The 18,397-nt window shown below is 56.7% G+C and overlaps 1 protein-coding gene across 3 annotated transcripts in view; it reads left to right on the top strand.

The window, feature by feature from the left end:
* LINGO1 (leucine rich repeat and Ig domain containing 1) overlaps window positions 1-18,397 on the top strand; it is a 190,475-nt gene that overhangs the window by 12,313 nt on the left and 159,765 nt on the right. For 2 of the 3 annotated variants that reach the window (XM_045070637.1, XM_045070635.1), the window contains exon 2: window positions 9,908-10,022. The exons of the other annotated variant lie outside the window; for it this stretch is intronic. The gene's annotated coding sequence lies outside the window, so the exon portion shown is untranslated. The remainder of the gene's footprint in view (window positions 1-9,907; window positions 10,023-18,397) is intronic. 3 annotated transcript variants of the gene reach the window in all.

Genomic DNA, 18,397 nt, shown 5'->3' with positions numbered 1-18,397 from the left:
TTTTTTTCCCTTTTGCTTGATACAAACGAATGCTGGAAAAATTTTGTGCTGGGCGCTCACTCTGTCGCTTCTGCCTGTGCCCAGAGTCCCCTCCAAAAACTCTAATTGCTTTTAAGCTGCGATAGTTGGCAAAAGCAATTTTCTTTACATTATGGAGAAAGGGGGAAAAATCCACCACATTTTCTTCTTCCCTTTTTTTTTTTTTTTTTTCTAACCTATCGTTTTGAGTTCCTCCTCATGGCTGCTAAGAAGATTCTGGGAGAGAAATGGAGTAGAGAAAGATGTGGGCGGGGAAGCAGAAGCACTCTTGGAGAGGGCCTTTTGCTTTCCGGTCCTCAGTTTCCCCATTTAGAAGGTGGTCCTATGTCCGTTCATTCATTCAGCAGACATCCTGGAGCACACCCCGGGGAAGCAGCTCGAGGGCCAGGACTGGCTCTGTCTTTGCTGCCGCATCCCCAGCACCCAGCACAGAGTGTGAGTACAAGCTCAGTTAACAACAGTGGACTGGGGACGCCTGGGTGGCTCAGTTGGTTGGACGACTGCCTTCGGCTCAGGTCATGATCCCGGAGTCCTGGGATCGAGTCCCGCATCAGGCTCCCAGCTCCCCGGGGAGTCTGCTTCTCCCTCTGACCTTCTCCTCGCTCATGCTCTCTCTCACTGTCTCTCTCTCAAATAAATAAATAAAATCTTTAAAAAAAAAAAGAACAGTGGACTGGATCAGCGACCCCACTGTGAGCCAGGCGCTTTGCCAAGCCCCAGGGGTGCACCTGGATGGGTCAGAGGCAGCCACTGGCCACAGGAGCTCCCCGATGGGCGAGGATCCTCCAGATAAACCTATTGCTGCATTTCTGAGACCTCACGCAGGGGGCTGCTGGCTACTTAGGATCCCAGTGCAGGGCAGGGCAGGGCAGTGAGGAAAAGCCGCCCAGGGGAGGGCCTGGGCTGCATTGTGAGGAGGGGGAAGGAGTGTGGCAGGTGAACAGAGGCCAAGAAGCAGGAAAAGTGTGTGCAGAGATGAGGGGTGGTGAGCACCAGAGCTGAGGGTGGGGTCTGGCAGCGGAGGAGGGGAGGCTATCAGGCTGGGCCCTGAGTTGCCTGGAAGAGCTTTCCATGGAGGTGGAGAGTTTGGACATGATCCCAAGGGTGAGGGGGAGCTCTGGAAGGGTTTGGAACTGAGGACATGTTGGGGAGATCCCTTTGGCTTCACAGCAGGGGTCGGAGAGGAGGGGCTGCCCACTGCGAGGCTGGTCCTCATGAGCTGGCGGGAACAAGACAGGATCCAAATTCCTGGTGCTTCTCTCCTCTGCTTGTGCTGTGAGAAGAGGTGCCCCAGGCCTTCCCTGGACCCTGGGGTGAGGAGCCCCCAGGGTAGGAGTCCAGCTCATAGTCCTCTGTTGTCAGAGTCAGTCAGGTTTGCCTGGCTCTGGGTTCCTCAAGACCCTTTAGGGTGTACGGAGCCCGCTGACCTCTGACCCCTCAGGTGACTTTAGAAAACATCCTCTGAGGTGGCGGAGCAGGTGGCCATTTCCCACTGCCAGGGATCGCCCAGGTTTGTCCCAGGGTTGTATAGGCAGGTGGAGAGGGCCTGGGGTTTTGAACCCAGGTCTCAGGGCCCTAGCTGGCTGCCCCCACCCCCTCTGCGGTGCTCTCCTCTGCCCCGGGCCCTCCTCTCCTCCCCTCCCCTCCCGAGCCCTGTGCTCCTTCCCTGTTTGCAGAGCGTGTGGGGCTTTTCAAAAGCATTAATGATAGAAAATAAATTGGAATCGGAGAGGAATCATCGCCGGGCATTCTCGGAGGGCCGCCTCTGCCCTCGCGTCTCTCAGCCATATTGAAGCCGGCAGCCCGACCGGAATATGAATGAGTCCGGGGCCGGCATTGCTCTTAATCTGTCGGGGAGCCCTCCCTGGCCAGACGGTGCTCTCCGGCAGCTGCGCTGTTTGCAGTGAGGCCCCAGCGGCTGTGGGGCCTCACCAGCCAGGACCGATTTCTCTGGGATGGAGTCACAGTCCACAGCTACAGACGAGGGGCAGGGGAAGCCTCATGCCTAGTCCCCTCTCCCTTTTAGACCTGGGCTGGAGACACGGCCCCGAGGCTGGCCTGGGCTGGGTCAGGCATCAATGCATGGATTCAGGTAGGGGAGGTACCTGTGGAACTGCCAGAGGCTCCTCGGGGTCTGTATTCCTCATCTGGGTATTCAGGGCCCCTTGTGTACTTAACCCACTTCATCCTGTCTCCTCCAGGAAGCCTTCCTTGATCACTGTCTGGCTTCCACTGCGTTTTCCATTTTTGAGCCTCGTGTGGCCCCTGGAACGGGGGTGCAAACCTGGTGCCTGAAGGGGACAGGCAGCTGAGGAGTGGAGGGGGCTGGGTGTGATCCAGTCAGGAGGGCTAGAGATGAGCAGCGTAAAGGCAGGGCGTGGGAGCCCTGTGATGGCCAGCCAGAGCTGTCATCTGCCCACCAGCAGGGAGCTCCCGAGGGCAGGCCCTGGTCTCCCTGCTCACACAGGTGTGAGGCTCTGGGGACCTGGGGAATAACTTGGGGCAAACTGCTAGCTTAGAGCTAGGGAAACTGAGGCCCAGATAGGGGTGGTTAGGAAGGGCCCCTGTTCCACTCTAAGCAAGCTATACGTCCATGCTGGTATGACCCCCACAACAGGAGCAGGAGGTGGGCTTTTGTGCCTCATTTTAGAGAGGAGGAAACTGAGGCTCAGAGTGGCCAGATCTGGGACATGCTTTAGGCCTGCGTTTGAATCAGTTGATTGGAGCCCTGTTGCCTCTCTCTGGCAGGATTATGGGGGTGCTGAGGCGAGTTGAGTTGCCTGAGGGGGCCAAGGTGCAGTTATGCCCAGAGTGAGCTCAGCTAGGGCAGAAAGCCCGGTATCCTGGCCCAGATCTGCCACCAAGTCCCTGTGTGACCTGGGCGGTGGGCTCTCTCGGTGCCTCAGTTTCCCCAGGCCAGTCTGAGAGAGGCCCCGTGGGGGGTCAGAGTGAGTTTGGGGGCCCCCGAAAGCTCGTGGGCCCTTGGCCTGGCTGCCACCCCTGCTCAGTGTTTCTGTCTGGTCCCTGGGCTCTTCGGCCCCAGGCCAGACTCATAATGAAACCTCTTGCTCCTGTCCTCTTTGGGCTCACCGTCTTGCGGGACATAGTGATGGGGGCACCCAAGAAGGACCTGGGCTCTGCAGGCCCAGCTAGTAGTAAGGGGCCGTTAGGGAAGCCTGTCTGTCCCATACCCGAGGAGGGATGAGGGACTCAGGCCACAATCAAGTGGGAGGACTGAACACTCAGCTCTGTAGTCTGGAGCCTCACCCCTGCATGACCTTGGCACTTCCTTTCACACTCAGAGTGGACTCACAAGGACGCTGTGTGGTAGCCCTGCGTGTAAGACAGGAGGAGTCAAGGCCCAGAGAGTCCAAGAAGGAGACTCAGGGTTGCCATTCACCCACTGTGACCTCACCTGGTCCAGTCTGTGCCTGCACCCCTTGCTGATAAGGAGCTCATTCCCTCCCCAGGCAGCCCTGCCCTCTACCTGAGGGAGGTTTGCGCCCCCTTCCCCTACAGCATGCGTAAATTCTCATCTAGTTTGGTGCAGTTGCAAGGCTCACAGATTCCCAAGTCCCCTCTCCCTGGGACCCCAGTTAGAAACTCCTGCTTTCATCATTCCCCATGTGACCTGGAGAATGTCACCAGTCCCCAGGCCATGCTCTTTCTGCTCTGACCCCGTGAAGATGCCACTCTGTGCCCAGCTGGGTTCGAGCGTTAGGATTACCTGCTCGTTCTTCCCACAAACATGAGTCCTTGATGTCTTGTCGGTGCCAGGCCTGCGCTGGGCTCTGGGCGCACAGGAGAGCAGGACCCACCCCTGGCCCTGGAAATCATGTCCATCAGCACTCACTGCTTGGGGTGTCAGGACAGGACAGAGGTGTTCCCACCCTAGCCTTTTGGGAGAGGCCTCTTGGAGGACACCGGGACTTGCCAGGGAGGGGCAGCATCCCTGCAAAGGAAGCGACAAGCACAGAGTTTTCCAGGCCTGTTTCTTTCTTGGTGGCAGACGGCCCAGTCTGCAGAGGGGAGGGGAGCCCTGGGAGGCACTGGGTCAGGCATGAGGCTGAGGGCCAGCTGGGGATGGGGCTCTGCTGTCTACCACCTGCTCCTGGCCTGTCCGCAGGTCTGCTGGCTGCCTGTGCTGACATATGCACACATGCTTACACACGTGTGCGTGCGGTCCCACTGACTCTAACTGCAGACGTGAGCACACACATACCCTCCACAGTGCCTCCCCACAGACCTCGTGGGCTCCCCTCTGTGAGCATTGCACACCTGCACACACCTGGTGGGCCCATGGGCTCACCCATCCCCTCTCTTTATACAGAGAACCCTGTAAGATTCCAGAGCTGAGCCTCAAAGACTCCTCCCCTCGAGTTTTATGTCAAGACTCTTTCAGGTTACCCCACCCCCTGGACTCCCCCAGCCGAAGCCTAGAGTTTCCCAAGAACGTGTTATCCCAGGGTTTTCTGGACACCTCAGGAAGCCGCCCATGCTAGCGGTGGAGAACCAGGGCCCTGCTCAGGGGCCAGAGGCCCAGGCGTTAGCCCCAGCCGGTCTGGATCATCTGTGTGACCTTGAGTAACCTTCTGGCCTGTTGGCCTTGGTTTCAGGGTGCAGGCATATGGGCTGCACCTTCTCCAGCATAGGTTCTCAAACTTGTTCCAGAGCCTGGGTGTCTGGGAAGGTGCCTGGGGGCTCTGGAGGCCAGGGAGGAGCTGGGTAGGCCCCTTCCCTTCCCATCACAGCACGGCTGCTTAGATCTGCATTTTATATGAAGGTTCGGGCAGGACTTAAAGGAAAAACCCATTAACTCTTTATTGATTTTGTTTTTCTGATTACAAAAGAAAATCCAACAGTGCATTTGTGGATAAGAGCCCGTGGCAGCTCCTTCGTCCCCTCCTAAGAGGTGTTCGCTGTAACATCTGGGTATTGTCCTCCAGCCTTTTGGGCCATATACCAACAAATTGCTATTTATAAAAATAGGCTCATTCTGAAATAGCATGGTACAGCTTGGTTTTTTTCATATTGTTATACATAGATATGCCTCTTTCTGTCAAATGGCTGCAGACTATGCCAGAGTAGAGATGTGCTGGATTTTATATGAACATTCCTTTATTGATAAGTACCGAGGTAATTTCTAATTTCTTATTTACTCTTACCAGTGATGCTCTGTGAGCATCCTTGAATATATGTAAGTGAGTGTCTCTGCTATAGTTTCTATAGGAGAAGCTCCTAGAAGTGGGATTACTGGTTTATAGGGTGTGTGGGTTTAAAGCATTTTTTGATATTGCCAAATTACTCTTCCAAAGGTTGAGCCAATTCCCCCTCCCTCCAATGGCCTATGAGTGCTCATTTCCCTACATCCTGGCCAGCACTGGTTGTTATCAATCATTTTAATTTTTCCCAATCTGATGGGCAAAAAATGGTATCATGTCATTTTCATTTGCATTTCCCTGATCGCTAGTGAGATAGAACATCTTTTCATACATTTATTGGCCAATTGAGCTCTTCCTTTGTGGATTTCTAATTCACTGCCAATTTTCTCTTCTTCTGTCTTTTTTCTTATTGATTTGTAGCGGCTCTTTGTATATTAGTGATGTTTCCTTCCAGTGTCTCACTTGCCTTTTAACTTGTTTATAGTGTCTCTTGCCGCACAGATGTTTTACGTGTTTATATACTTGGATTTATCAAATTTTCACTTTATGGCTTCTGGATTTAATGTCTGGCATAGAAAGCCTTCCCCCACTGCATAAGATTTCATTTCAAATAAGAATTTTATTGCTGAAAAATCTTTGCAAAGCTCCGGTTTGCAGGCTTCTCCTGCCAGCTGCAGCCCTGGCTCTGGGGGAGGGAGGGATGGTGCGTCTATCCTTTCTTTTCTGTCACTGCCTTTCCCTCTGTCTGTCTGGCTTTGGAGTCGTGGTCACGCTGTATCTCTTTAGATCTCTGTCTCTCATGTGCTTGCCCCCTCCTTTCTATGTCTCTGCTGTTGTTCTACCCCTAGCTGGTTTCCTGTAGGACAGCAGTAATTAGGGACCGGTGATGGTAGTTGTGGCAGTCCTCAGTGGGTTGCGAGGCTGGCGGGTTTGGCGAGAACGCGCCCAGCCCACCTAGCCTAGCCCCAAGTCTTGTGGGCTGATGGGGCAGGCTATGGGCCAGTTTTTTTGTTTTGTTTTTTTTCAGAGACACTTGTTTCCTGCTGGGAGCCTTAGGGCAATCTCTGAGCCAAACTAAGTCTCCCTTCCCCTGGGGAGCCTTCTTAGATAGTTCTTTTTGTCACTTCCAAGGTCCCAGACCCAGCCTCTTTGTCCTCACTCGTCATTCCCCATCTCGCCTTCTCAGCGCTGGGCGACCTGGGTTCACCTCTTGGGATCTCGGTTTCCACTTGGCTAGAATAGGTCCTGGGGGTCTGTACCAGCTGCTGAGAGGCGTGGCTCGTGTAGGATACAGCTCTGGAAGGTGTTCCCTCCTGCTCTTTCAGTCCGAGCCTCTTCCACCAAAAAACCAAACACCACGGGAGGGAACTTTCCTGTTGCTGACAGAGAAACTGGGACTTAGTTCCACAAAGGCAGTGACCGATGGCTAGGGCTCACTTGTTCTCTGCTCAGGGCAGGGCCCCAGGCCTAGTGCAAAGGCCTGGCTCGAGGGAAGTGCCAGGGAAGGCAAGAACAAGGTAGGAAGCTGCTGAGCCTGGGGGAGGCAGAGGGGGAAGGCAGGCAGGCATGGTATTCTGGGATCTCCTTCTGTGTAGCAAGGCACTATCCTCATGAGTCCTTATTCCAAGGGACTGGGGGTGCTCATGGGGAACACCTCTGGGTGTTGAGGGCCCCAGATGGGCTCAGTGTTGCCTCGCCCTAGAGAGCTCTGTATGGGGCCGTTGGGAGGCTCTGAGCTGAAGGAGCAGCTGGGAGACGAGTCAGGGAGACCCGGAGTCTTTTTGAAGCATGGCCCAGAAGTGGGGCACTGAGGGGACCTTCCCTGGGCTCCCCCACGTCCCTCTAGACTTCTGTCCCAGCACCTTCCTTCTGTCCATGATGGCTTGTCTCCTCTCTGAGGTCCTGGCAGGTAGCAGTGGTGTCCTTTACATCTCTTTATCCCAATCACCAACACAAAATAGGCCCTTTCCAAGACTAGAATGAATGAATGAGTGAATGAATGAATGGACGGATAGATGGAGGGATTCATGGATGGGAAGCTGGGGGAGTTGGGTAAAGGGTTCAGGTCTGGGGAAGAAGAGACATGGGTTCTGGGCTTGACTTTCCTGCTGACAGGCTGGGTGACCCTGACCCTCTGTCTGCGCGTCGGCTCGGTGGGCGTGGGTCCCTCAAGCTCTGTGGTCCTGAGACTGTGTTGACCAGAGCAGGCACAGGCCTATGTCTCTCAGTCTCTCTCCCCATCCCCTGCGCCCCCTCATCCCAGGACCCTCCTCTTCGATGGTGGTGTTTGCTCAGCACCTGCCGGGCGCCGCTCCACAGAACTGAACCCCCTTTGGCAGCACCCTGGAGTGGGGCTTTCTGTGGAGTTCTCATGTCCCCAGGGCACATCGCAGTCCTGTTGAACACACAGACCTCTGGTTCCTGCAGCTCCCTGGGCTCCCCTGAACGGGCAGGGAGCCGGGAGTGCAGGGGGGAAGCCCCCCCGCTCTGTGGTGGTCTCCTTCCCCTTCTTGGCTGTGAGGCCGGCAGCCAGGATCTCTTGTCCCTTGTGGAACTCTGCACACAAGCCAGCCCGGGTCCAGGGGAGCTCCTGGCTCCCACTGCGTCTCCCTGCCCCAAATCATTGTCATGCTCTGCCTGTGGTCCCATTGCCATAGCAACTCCTTATGATGCCGCTGAGGAGAGTGGGAGCTTCAGGAAGGTTTGGGGAGAAGGAAGCCGGAGGCCCATTCATTATCTTGGAACATGGCAGCTGGGGGCTTGGGGTGGCACTGTGGAAATGGCTTGCCCTGCCAGGCTCAGGGGGAACTGGGCTCAGGGCCGCCAGCCAGGTGGTCTGGAGGCCTGCCAGGAGCAGGGTTGCCTGGGTTGGCTTGGGCCTGGCTGGCTTATGCCAGTCTACCTGGAGCCAGCTTGGGCAGCCACCGGGGGCACCCCTGCCTGGCTAGGGCTGGCTTGGAGGACTCAGGCCTGAGGGAATGGCCAGGCTCTGGTTACCAGTCTGTCCCAGGCTGGCACCCCTATGTCCTATCTTGTCCTTTAGGAACAGCCGCCTTTGGAAGGCAGGGCTGGGGCTTGCTGGCAGCCCAGGGTGGAGTTTGGGGCTGGCTAACTGTGGAGCTAAGCTAGTTCTATGTTATAGGATCTACCCTGCCCATAGCTCTGTTGTCAGGTCAGGAAAGCCTTAGTGGGCCCAGAAACTTGCTCAGTGCCCATTTCCCTGCCTCATTGTTCGAGAGGTTGGCAGCCTACGAAACAAGAAGACGTTGGCCTCCCAAGAGTCCCTCCATCTTAACCTTCTATGTAAGTGAGAAATTCCACCATTCACATCTTGGACTTGACAGAATATTGATCTTCAGAGGGACCCAGAGGCCTTTGCTGCCTCTTTCAAGAGGCCATCTTCTGCCTACATGATGGCAGCCATCTTTGCACCCCATCAACCCAAGCTTCCTTCCATGCATCCCATCTGGAAGGCCTCGTGAGTCCTCCTACGGACCTAGGCCTGTGTTGGACGGTGTCACGTGGGGAACCAAGAGGGGAATGAGGCGTCAGCCTAACCCTCCAGGAAGGCAGGTTGCTGCTTACCCTTGGGGAGGGCAGCTGGAAACCAGGCCAGGTGAGAGGCCCGCTTTCCGCCTCTCCTTCCCATCGTCTCAGGCTTGAGCCCCCACTGGAGGCCACTTGTACTCATGTTTTCCTAGTCCTTGCCTTTGTGTTGACTCATATTTGAAAGTGGGTTTCTCAGCGCTCCCCAAGCCACACATCCGTGAAGTCACTGCTGTGATGTATTGCTAATATTATTGTTATTTTTGATACACGGAAGAATAAACACATATCTGTGAAAATAAAAGCATTTTTCTGTGTACCACGTAGACTCCCCTTGGGCCTGCACACACTTTGAGAAGCACTGATCAGATGGGCACCTCTTGGCAATGGCTCTGGAAGGGGCTCGGGCCTTCATCTGAGAGGTGGAGGAAACCAGGGCGCAGGAGGGAGCTTGGCCCAGGCTGCATAGCTGGCATGCTCGAGAGCTGCCTTCTTGAACTTCCAGCCTGAGGCCTGTGTCTGGGGGCCTTGCCAAGGAGACGGAGCCCCTCAGGACCACTCCCCACTCATGGAAATTGCCCTTGGAGACTATATGGTGAAGGAATAAATCAGGAGAGGTGGGGAAGGAAAGGGTGGGTGGGTGGGTCCCTGGGAATCAGGAAGCTCAGTCTCCAAGAGAGACCCCCCCAGGGGGCTCTGCCTGCACCCCTCTCTAGGCCTGCCTCCTGGGCCAGGTGCTGGCTGGATACCACTGAGCGCCAGGCAGGGGACCCCTTCTCTCTGTTTATCTTCCCAGCGGACCAGGCAAGAACACCGGTATCCTCATTTTACAGAGAAGGGAAGTGAGGCTCAGAGATCTGATTGTCCCAAGGTCATAGAGCCAGTGGGTGGGGAATCGTATTCAGAACCCCACCCCCAACTTGGGGCCAGAAACCCCACCCTTCCCAAGGGCCTCACCTGCCCCAGCTGGTGGCATGTGAGAGAGAGAGAGAGAGAGTGAGAGTGTGTGTGTGTATGTGTGTATGTGATGTGTGTTTATTGCCCATCCAGGTGCAATCAGACCTATTTGTGTGCCTGGGTCCCCTCCCCCTGCCCCACTCCCTAGAATTGCGCCCCCTGTGGCCTGGATCTGGCTGACAGATCATCTCTTTCTCCCACAGCCTCCTGTGCCCACAGGCTGTGAGGCTCCGCTGCCTACAGGCAAAGAGGGCGACTGAGCCAATCCCAGACTGACCCCAGCCCACTTGCATTTCCCAAACGCCCGCCTGACCTGAGGTAAGACGCCACTGTGGGGCGCAGGGCAGAGTGGGGGTGGCAGCAGCCATGGAGGAAGGTGTGGGGTCCCCAAGGGAGAGGCTGCAGGGAAGCCACGGAAGAGCAGTCTTTCTGGGGGTGCCCCCCTCTCTCCCGCCCTATGTGAAGCCAAGTCCGGGCGGTTTGATGTGGCAGTGCCCCCTTCTGTTGGCCCTTGAGATCCCAATCCTGGGGTGTTCTGAAAACATGGTTTCATGGACACACTGGCTGACAGGTCCTCATGTGGTATGGGAGGTCACCGATAGCGAGCCAAGGGGATCTGGCCTTGGTTCGGTCACATTGTTGACCAGATGTGTGCGTGACTTCAGGAGGGAGTGGGAACGTGTGGATTGAGCAGGTCAGGGCTCAAGAAACTGTCAAGTGACACTGGCACAGACCCTAGCCTGTGGAGTTTACCGGAGCTCTCAGCCAGAGTCAGTGCACAGATCCAGATGCCTTCAGGGCAGGAGGATGCTCAGGCTCAGGTGTGTCCATGTGACAAGTACTGGCAGCCAGGTGACCTTGTCTCTGCGTGAGTAGAGTGGCTGGCTTGGACTGAATCACGAGGAACAGAGGATATTCAGAATGTGGAAGGTGACAAGGCCCTCCCAGTGCATCCCATGTGAGGCGAGTCCTGAAGAAATGGTAGATGGGGAAGGAAGGGGACCTGGGGTGCTGCCAGGCTGCCAGGTGCTGACTCCTGGCTTGCTTATGACCTTGGATAAGTGACTTCTACTCTTTATCTGGGCCAATCTGCTGTTCTTGACAGGCTTCTGGGATCCACCAGAAGGCTGCAGAGAGATTTTACTAAAGAGAAGGAATGCTAGGGGATGGCTGGAGGCAGCAGGGTAGACTGGAATGTTATCCCTATTTTCAGAGGGAGAAAACCCAGAGGCTCAGCAGGGCCATGGGCCTTGAACCACTTTTCCTGAAGGATTAGGTGACGGGAAGGTGTGGCCGAGGCTTAGCCAACTCCCACCTCCCACCCAGGAAGCTGGTGGGTGTGGCAGGATGCCAAGGCTGGATTTCCTTCCGAACTTTAAGCCTCACTTTGAAGTCTAGTTTTCTCTATCGAAATATTCCTGCTAATCAGTCAGTTCTGGGTGGATCGAGCGCTAATTAGCCCCTCTGGTTTAACCTGTAATTGCTGCTGGGAGACAGGGAGAGGGGATGTGTTCAGGGTTATTTTCAAGGCCGCCAAGGGCGATGGGAGGGCTGTGTGCAGGGGCATCAGGGAGGCAGGGAGGCTGGGCCCTGCCCCCAACCTTGTCAGGGGCCACAGTGTCCTCCCCGCTGCCCAGGGGGACAGCCCCAGGCAGCAGGAAGCTCAGCAGACAGAGATAGACTAGGGAACTAATGCTGGGCATAGGCTGCTCCCTCACTGGGTCTGGAATGGATGCCTGGGCTGAACCATGAAGGCTAACGGATTCTTTTAAAATGCTCTATGTTTCTGATTATTAACCCCCCCCCCCCAAAAAAAAAACAGCACACATTCTCTATAGAAAACACGAGCATTTGGGTGTTTTGCCTGTCAGTCTTTTACCAAATATGTATTTATGACATAATTGGGATCAGACTGTACTTACTGTGTTCTAACCCGCCTTTTGTTCTTCATACTATACCAAGATAGTTTTCCCATCATGAAGTACTCTTCTGTAATGCGATTTTTAATGGCAGCATAATGTTCCAGCCTGTGTGTACAGCAGCATGGGTAACAATTCTCTGTTACATATTTTGATGGCTTCCAACCCTGTGTCATTACAAATAGGACCTGCTCGAGGGGGAAGACGTATGTGGGGTTCTGATGGTTTGGGGGAGGGGGAAGGCCCAGGCGGAGCAAAGGTGTAGAAGCAGGGGGCTTTGGAGGGTTAGGCGGGTGCCTTACCTAGGAGGGTGCAGGGATAGTCCCAGGGGGCCTCTGAGGGGTGCCGGGGCAGGGGGTGCTGAGACCTGACCCAGCGAAGCTCTGAACAGCTGGAGGAAGCCAGGGTTTGCCTTGCTCCCTCCTTGCCTCCTGTGCCAGCTCCCCTGCCCAGTCCGCTGGTGCTCCTGCGGTTGGAGGGGAGGGGGCAGGATGGCAGGGCGGGGGAAGGACAGGCAAGGCTTAGGGGCCCAGGGGCTGCAGCCCTTGACTTCTCGCTCACTGGTGGGCTCCGGGACATTAAAATCAAGCCTCTCTGTCTGGCGAGCCCCGCTGGTGTCTCCACCTTGAAGCAAGGGTGCACAGAGGCTCTGGGCATTTACCGACTCCCGAATCAGAGCCTTCCTTCATCAGCTTGGCGGGAAGTGGAGAGCCAGGGATGGAGACTGGGCGTGTGGTGTCACTTTCAGGAGGCTTTTCTGAGCTCCGGGCCCATCCTCAGTACTCCAGACTAGACAAAAACAAAACAAAACAAAAAAACCCAAAAACCAGATTAAGTAAATTCATCGTATAACCTTAGGGAGTAAAAGTGCCATGGAGAAAAATAAGGCGGGAAAGGGGAGTGGACGGGCAGGGGAAGCCATTCTCTGCAGGCTGGTCAGGAAAAGGCATCTCAGGTGAGGTGCCCTTGCAGCGGAGAGACCCGAGGGGAGGGGACAAGCCTTGAGCTGGGAGCAGCTGGTGGGGAAGAGGGGCCAAGAAATAGGACTGTGCAGGGCCTCGAGTTAGGATGGATGGAGGTGATTTGTGGCTCAGGGGCTACGGCTCACTGGCTCATGGGGACAAGGCTATGGGGGTTGGTGGGGGGAGAGTAGAGGCTGGTTGGTGGTTAGGAGGTCCCAGCCTCCATCAGGAGAGAGATGGCAGGCCAGGCCTCAGCGGGGATGTGTGGCTGGCTGTGACAGCCTGAGGATGGGCTTCGGGCCAGGGGAGATCAGAGCCAGAGAATAGGGTGGGTGGAGCAGCCTCTGACTGATGGAGGGGCGAGCTGAGGAATAGTTGGAAGTGCCAATAGTTGGAAGAGGGCTGCCTGGAGGTGGTGCCCTGGAGAAGCCAGCATCCTCCGGGCTGGGGGGCTGGGCGGGTCTGGGCGGGTCTGGGCAGGCTTCCCGTCTCTGAGGCTGCAGGGGAGGCAGGGGCTGGGGCTGGGCGATTGCTGGAGGGAGTGGGGGGGGGGCTGGGGTGGGGTGTTTTAAAGTTTCTGGGGCTGGACCAGGTCTCAGCCCATGGGGGGGTTCCAGCCCTTGGGGGTGCCTGTTACTCCAGCCTTGCGACGGATGAGCCCTCTGGAATGACCAGCCTAGAGGGAATGCCGCCAGCGACCTTCCCAGCTGCTCCTCCCCAGTGGCCTCACGGTTGGCACCGCCATTTTGTAACATCCTTCAGGGCTGCTGTAGGCAGGGAGCAGCGTGCTGATGCTGGGCCCAAGCTTCTCACTCTGTCCCCACAAGGGGAACCTCAGCCGGGGAGTCTGGAGCAGCCCAGCCACCCCTGAGTCCACCTGGTGGTCACTGCAGGCCTGCCTTCATGCCAGGCTCCTCCACAACATGCCTGCAGGGCTCCTTGCTGTCTCAGGTGGAGCTCCAGATTCCTCCTCCTGGGCATTCAGGGCCTTTCCTGTCCTTCTTACCCGCAGGGGACTCTTGTTCCCCACCCCCACCCACAGCAGGCTCGGTCTCACCTTGCATGACCTCTCTCCGGAAAGCTTTTCTCTCCACCAGCCAAATCCCACCTCTTCCAGAACACCTCCCCCCCTCAAAGTGGGTACACTTTGGCCCCTTTGAATGGCTGTACATTTTCTTTAGGGTGCTACCCCATCATTTGCTGTTATTATCCTCACCTTGTCTTTATCTTGCCCTGTTCCCATCTCCTGCCTCAGTCCCCTGCCCCATTATCCAAGCTCTTGCCAATGGAATTGGGCGCAAGCCCTGGAGCTCTCTGGGCCGGGGGCCCAAGCCTGGCTCTGTGTCAGGGGCCCATCAGGACCTCTGATCCAGAGTCATCAGGGGAACCCAGGAATCTGGATGGTTGACGAGCCCCATCGTCACTTCTGAGGGTCAGCTGGCTGGGACTGTGCCAGGTCAGCCCAGACTCATGCTGAGGGGAGTGCCGAGGTCCCTGGGAGCTTGGCCTCTGACCTCTCCTTCCACTCTGGCCAGGATGGGGACCTCGCTCTCTCCAGGCCAGCCCAAGCGCCGGAGGCAGCGCTGCTGTGGACCCAGCTCCTCCTTGTGCGGACTCAACTGAACCTGCTTCCTGGAAGCCTCCGTGGGTGGGTCTCCATCGGCTCCAATGGGCTGGGGGCCGTGTTAGGCACCCGGGAGCTCTGCTTTCCTACTCGTGGTGGGCAAGGGGTCTTGGCAAAGCGTGGGGACTCGGGTGAGGTCTGTGGCCTGAGGGAGGACTCACCCCCCCGCTACACCCGCCTGCCTGGAGCAGCTCCCACTATGTTCAGACCGTGGTCGCAGCCACATGCGTGGCCCTCTGGGCATCTCTGCTGACCTAGTCAGCACCAGGGTGTTTCAAGAGCATGGTCCATTCCTCATTTCCTCCTTATTGCAGCCCAGTGGAGGGTGGATGCTGGGATCCCGTCCATTCTTGCAGGCTCATGGGCGCCCTGCTGGGTGCCCAGCGCTGTGTGAGGATGATGGGAACAAGCCAGGGTTTAGGGAAGGCCGGGCCCGTCCAGAGCCGCACGGCTGCTGCAGGCCTGAGTCAGCATGAAAACCCGGGTGTGTGGCTGTCGCAGATGCTGGGTCTGGTGTACAAAGCACCACACATCGGGGGGTTATGCAGAAATATGCTGTCTCCCATCTCTGGAGGCTGGAAATCAAGAGACATGGTGTCAACAGGACTGGACGACATCTGTGGATTGTAGATGGCTGTTTTTCCTCTGTCTGGCCATATCATCTTTCTTCTAGGTCTTGTCCAAATCTCACTTTCTTCTAAGGGCATAAAGCTATATGAGATTAAGTGCCCCCCTCGACTATGAGCTCACCCTAATTAATTAATTACACCTGCAGTAACCCAGTTTCCCGATAAGCTCACACTCTGAGGCCCTGAGGTTTAGAAGTTCAACATGTCCATTGGCGGCGGGGGCAGTGGGGGCGCACAATTCAACTCATAACAGCGTGCAGGTGGCCTGGGATTTCCGTAGCAATGACCATGGTGGACCAGGCTGCTTTGGTGGTGGTGAACATGCCATGAGGTAAGCAAGGGGAGTGTCAAGATTGCTCCAGTCCCCAAGAGGGATTTCTACGTCAGCACTGAGACCAGGACTCCTTAGAGGAGGTTTGCTTCAGCTCGGAGTGTTAACAGGGACCCAGGAACGTAGTTCCCAGGGTGTGCCCCCAACAAGCCAGTCCTTGTACACGCCAGATGGAAGGCAGGTACACAGAGTCAGGCTGGGAAGAAGTCCTTGGCCTCTGCGCCCCCTGGATGGGTGACCTGGGGCAGTTGCTTTCTCTGGGGGGCAGCTCAGTCTACCTGCCTGTTCCCCCCCCACACCCCGCCTGCCCCCTGCCCCGTGCTTCTAGCTAGGGAGAGAATGAATAGGAAGGCGCTTTGCTTTTGTTCCTTTTCATTTGTTGTCTCTGTGGGTGTTTTATTAGCTGTGGCTCTTTGCTAGGCCCTATGCTCTCCCAAGGATAAAGAGATGAGAGGGTTACGATTCAGGCCCTCAAGGAGCTCATAGGCCATGGGTGAACAGGGATGGGGATGGGGGTGAAGGTTATGGGCCCCTCTGGAGTCAGCCCACCTGGGATCCAGTTCAAACTAGGCCTCCTGCTAAAGGTATGAGTTCAGGCTGTTCACTTTAGCTTTCTGGGCCTTAGTGTTTTCATCGGCAAATCGGGAGTAATAACAGCATTCACCTTGTGTGGATTAAGTAGGCTGGTGCACGTAAGGGCTTAGAGCAGGGTCCGGCCCATAGTAAATACTCAGTAAACACCATTCTAAGTCACCAGCTACAGGCCAGTGTGATGGAGGGTGGTAGAGGGGGTTACGAGCCGTTATGCAGGGAGCGTTGGGCTCTGGGAACCCAGCAGTTGGGGCCCTGTGGGTTGCCCTGCCAGCCTGCTCACCCCGAGTTCTGAGTGTGGGGTGCTGAGAGGAACGCGGGGCAGGTGGACCCAAAGGGGGAGGCTTGAGACCTTTCGACAGTCATGGATGGAGGGTTCTGGGGATCCGTGTGGGGTGGGGGGTGGCCGCTGCCACTCCTACCTCTGCCTCTAGGGTGCTCTGCGGGCGTGGAAGGGGTGCTGAGGTGCTTGGTTTGGTTAGCCTTTGTGTTTAGTCCCCAGGTTTCGGGCAGAGAAGATGGTGGGGAAGCCAAATTAAAATTCCTCTTTGAGAAGTGAACAACTTCCCAATTAAAGGATTCTTATTTGTGAGATGCCTTGGAGGCCTTTTCAATCAAGAGGCTCTTCTGAGTAAGAAAAGGGCTTGAGCTGGGTTTGGAGAGGCGGGTGGAGCCTGAGCTGCCAGCGAGAAGGTGGGGGGGGGAGGATGCTGAAGACACCCCAGCCTTGGGAACAGTGGCTCTGTGGGGTGGGGGTTGGTGCGGGGAGGGCAAAGAGGGGGAACTGTCTCCACATGAGCCCCCTCAGCCTTTAAGCCCCTCTGGCCCCAGGCTGAGCTGAATGCACCAGCGCCCTCTGCAAGGACCTCTCTGTCTTCCTCAAGGGACCCTGCGCTCTTGCCCTCCTGCCCCATGGAGCTGGGAGGAGGCGGGGAGGAGGCGGGGTGGGCCTCTGGAACGGATGTGGCCTGGACCTAGTGCGGGGTGGGGGGCGGGTGGCAGCCAGATGGTGGGGCTAGTGAGATGGCAGGTTCCCTGCTACCCCGCCCCTGGCTCTTGTGGTGATGTCCCGGGATGGCTTTGTTGCTGTGTGGTGGGGTGTGTCTACCTGCCCTGTGGCCTGGCCTCCCCACCCCAGCACCCCCAGTTTCCTGGGAGGCCACAGCTGGCCTGGTAGGGACTGAGTATCTGCTAGGTGTCCTGGGAAGGGAGCACCCTCAGATTCTGCCGGAGACAGGCAGCCTCGCTTCCCTGAGTGCCGTGGATATTAGAGGCAGCTCCTGTCCGAACCCTACTCACAGATGGGGAAGCAGAGGCTCAGTCAAGTGAGGGGACCCCTCGACGTGGAGAGGAGTTCTTGCTCAAAGGGGCTTGTTTTCCCCTGACCACGAAGGCCTTCCAGGTCGCTGAGCAGAAAGGAGCTGGGTGGTGGGGAGGGGGGAAATACATTGGCCAAAACCCTCCCCTCAGTGGGTGGGTCAGGCCTTTACCCCTAGCCTGGAGGGTCTAGGCCTAGGAGTTGCTAAGGTCATTTGAAGAGACCTGCCATGGATGGCTTCGCTGTCCAGGCAGCGTGGAGGGTGGCGGAAGTGTTTTCAGCCCACACCGGCCACCCCCTCCCGCAGAATGTCCTACTTTCTGGAAGCCACCGCAGTGAGGCTGTCTGTGTACACACCCAGCACTGTGAGAGCCGGGCCCCTCAGAAAGGCCAGCCGACCATGCAGGCGCTCTCTGGAGCCCTGGGGCTGGGCCAGTAATTGGGAGGGTATGCTGTTCTGGTTGGGGCCTGGGAGGGGGCCACCTGGCAGCCGGGGAGAGGGTGGGCCTCTGGGGAGTCCTCAGGGGCGCTGACCACCTGTGTGTTCTTGAGCACATGACACGCCTCTCCAGGCCTCCGTTTCCTCCTGGGTAGCACCAGGAGCAGAACAGGGGAACTGAGGTGAGGATGATGGTGTGTACGCAGTGGAGGGCGGCTGACGGGGCCATGTATGTGGAATGTGGATCTGTGGACATCCCAGCCCCACCTCTTGGACAAGTGCTTCATCTCTCTTAACCTCTGCATAACAGGCAGAACAATACCCTTCTCACGCTTGTGTACTTCATCTGTGGGACTCCTCTGTGCCCTTCCCCCCGAATCATTTAATGAGCCCATTCTTCCTGAGAACCCAGGGGGCTCTGCCTGGACTTGGTGGCCACAAAGTGAATAGGTGTCACTGTCCCTGCTTTTAGGTAGCAATGTGTATGTAGTTAGAGTGCCTGAGGAGATGGGCTCTGAGCCTCAGGAAAGGGAGATGGGAGCTGGAGAGAAGTCAGGGAGGGCTTCCTGGAGGAAGGTCAGACCTTAATGTTTGAGAGGATTTGGGAAGCGGGTGGAGCACCTGGTAGGGGATAGTGTGAGCAAAGACCAAACACAGGGTAGGTTGTGAGTTCCTAAAAGCAGGCAGTGGGAGGGTGGGGGACTGGTGGGTGTATAGGTCAAAGCCCAGAGAGGTCCTGGTCCTGGAACCCTGGTGGGGGTAGGGGAGTTGGGAGTGGGACAGCTTTCTCCTCACATAAGGGGACAGCAAACTCGCAGCCTAGATTCCAGCAAGGAGCTTGGCATGGAGCCTGTGGGGAGGGGTGGGGATTCAGCCTAGG

This window comes from Mustela putorius, unplaced genomic scaffold, assembly GCF_011764305.1.
Source record: "Mustela putorius furo isolate JIRA1106 unplaced genomic scaffold, ASM1176430v1.1 tig00003972_pilon_pilon_pilon, whole genome shotgun sequence".
NCBI lineage: Eukaryota > Metazoa > Chordata > Mammalia > Carnivora > Mustelidae > Mustela > Mustela putorius.
Note: the sequence above shows the minus strand (reverse complement) of the source record. Positions and strands in the feature narration are given on the sequence as shown.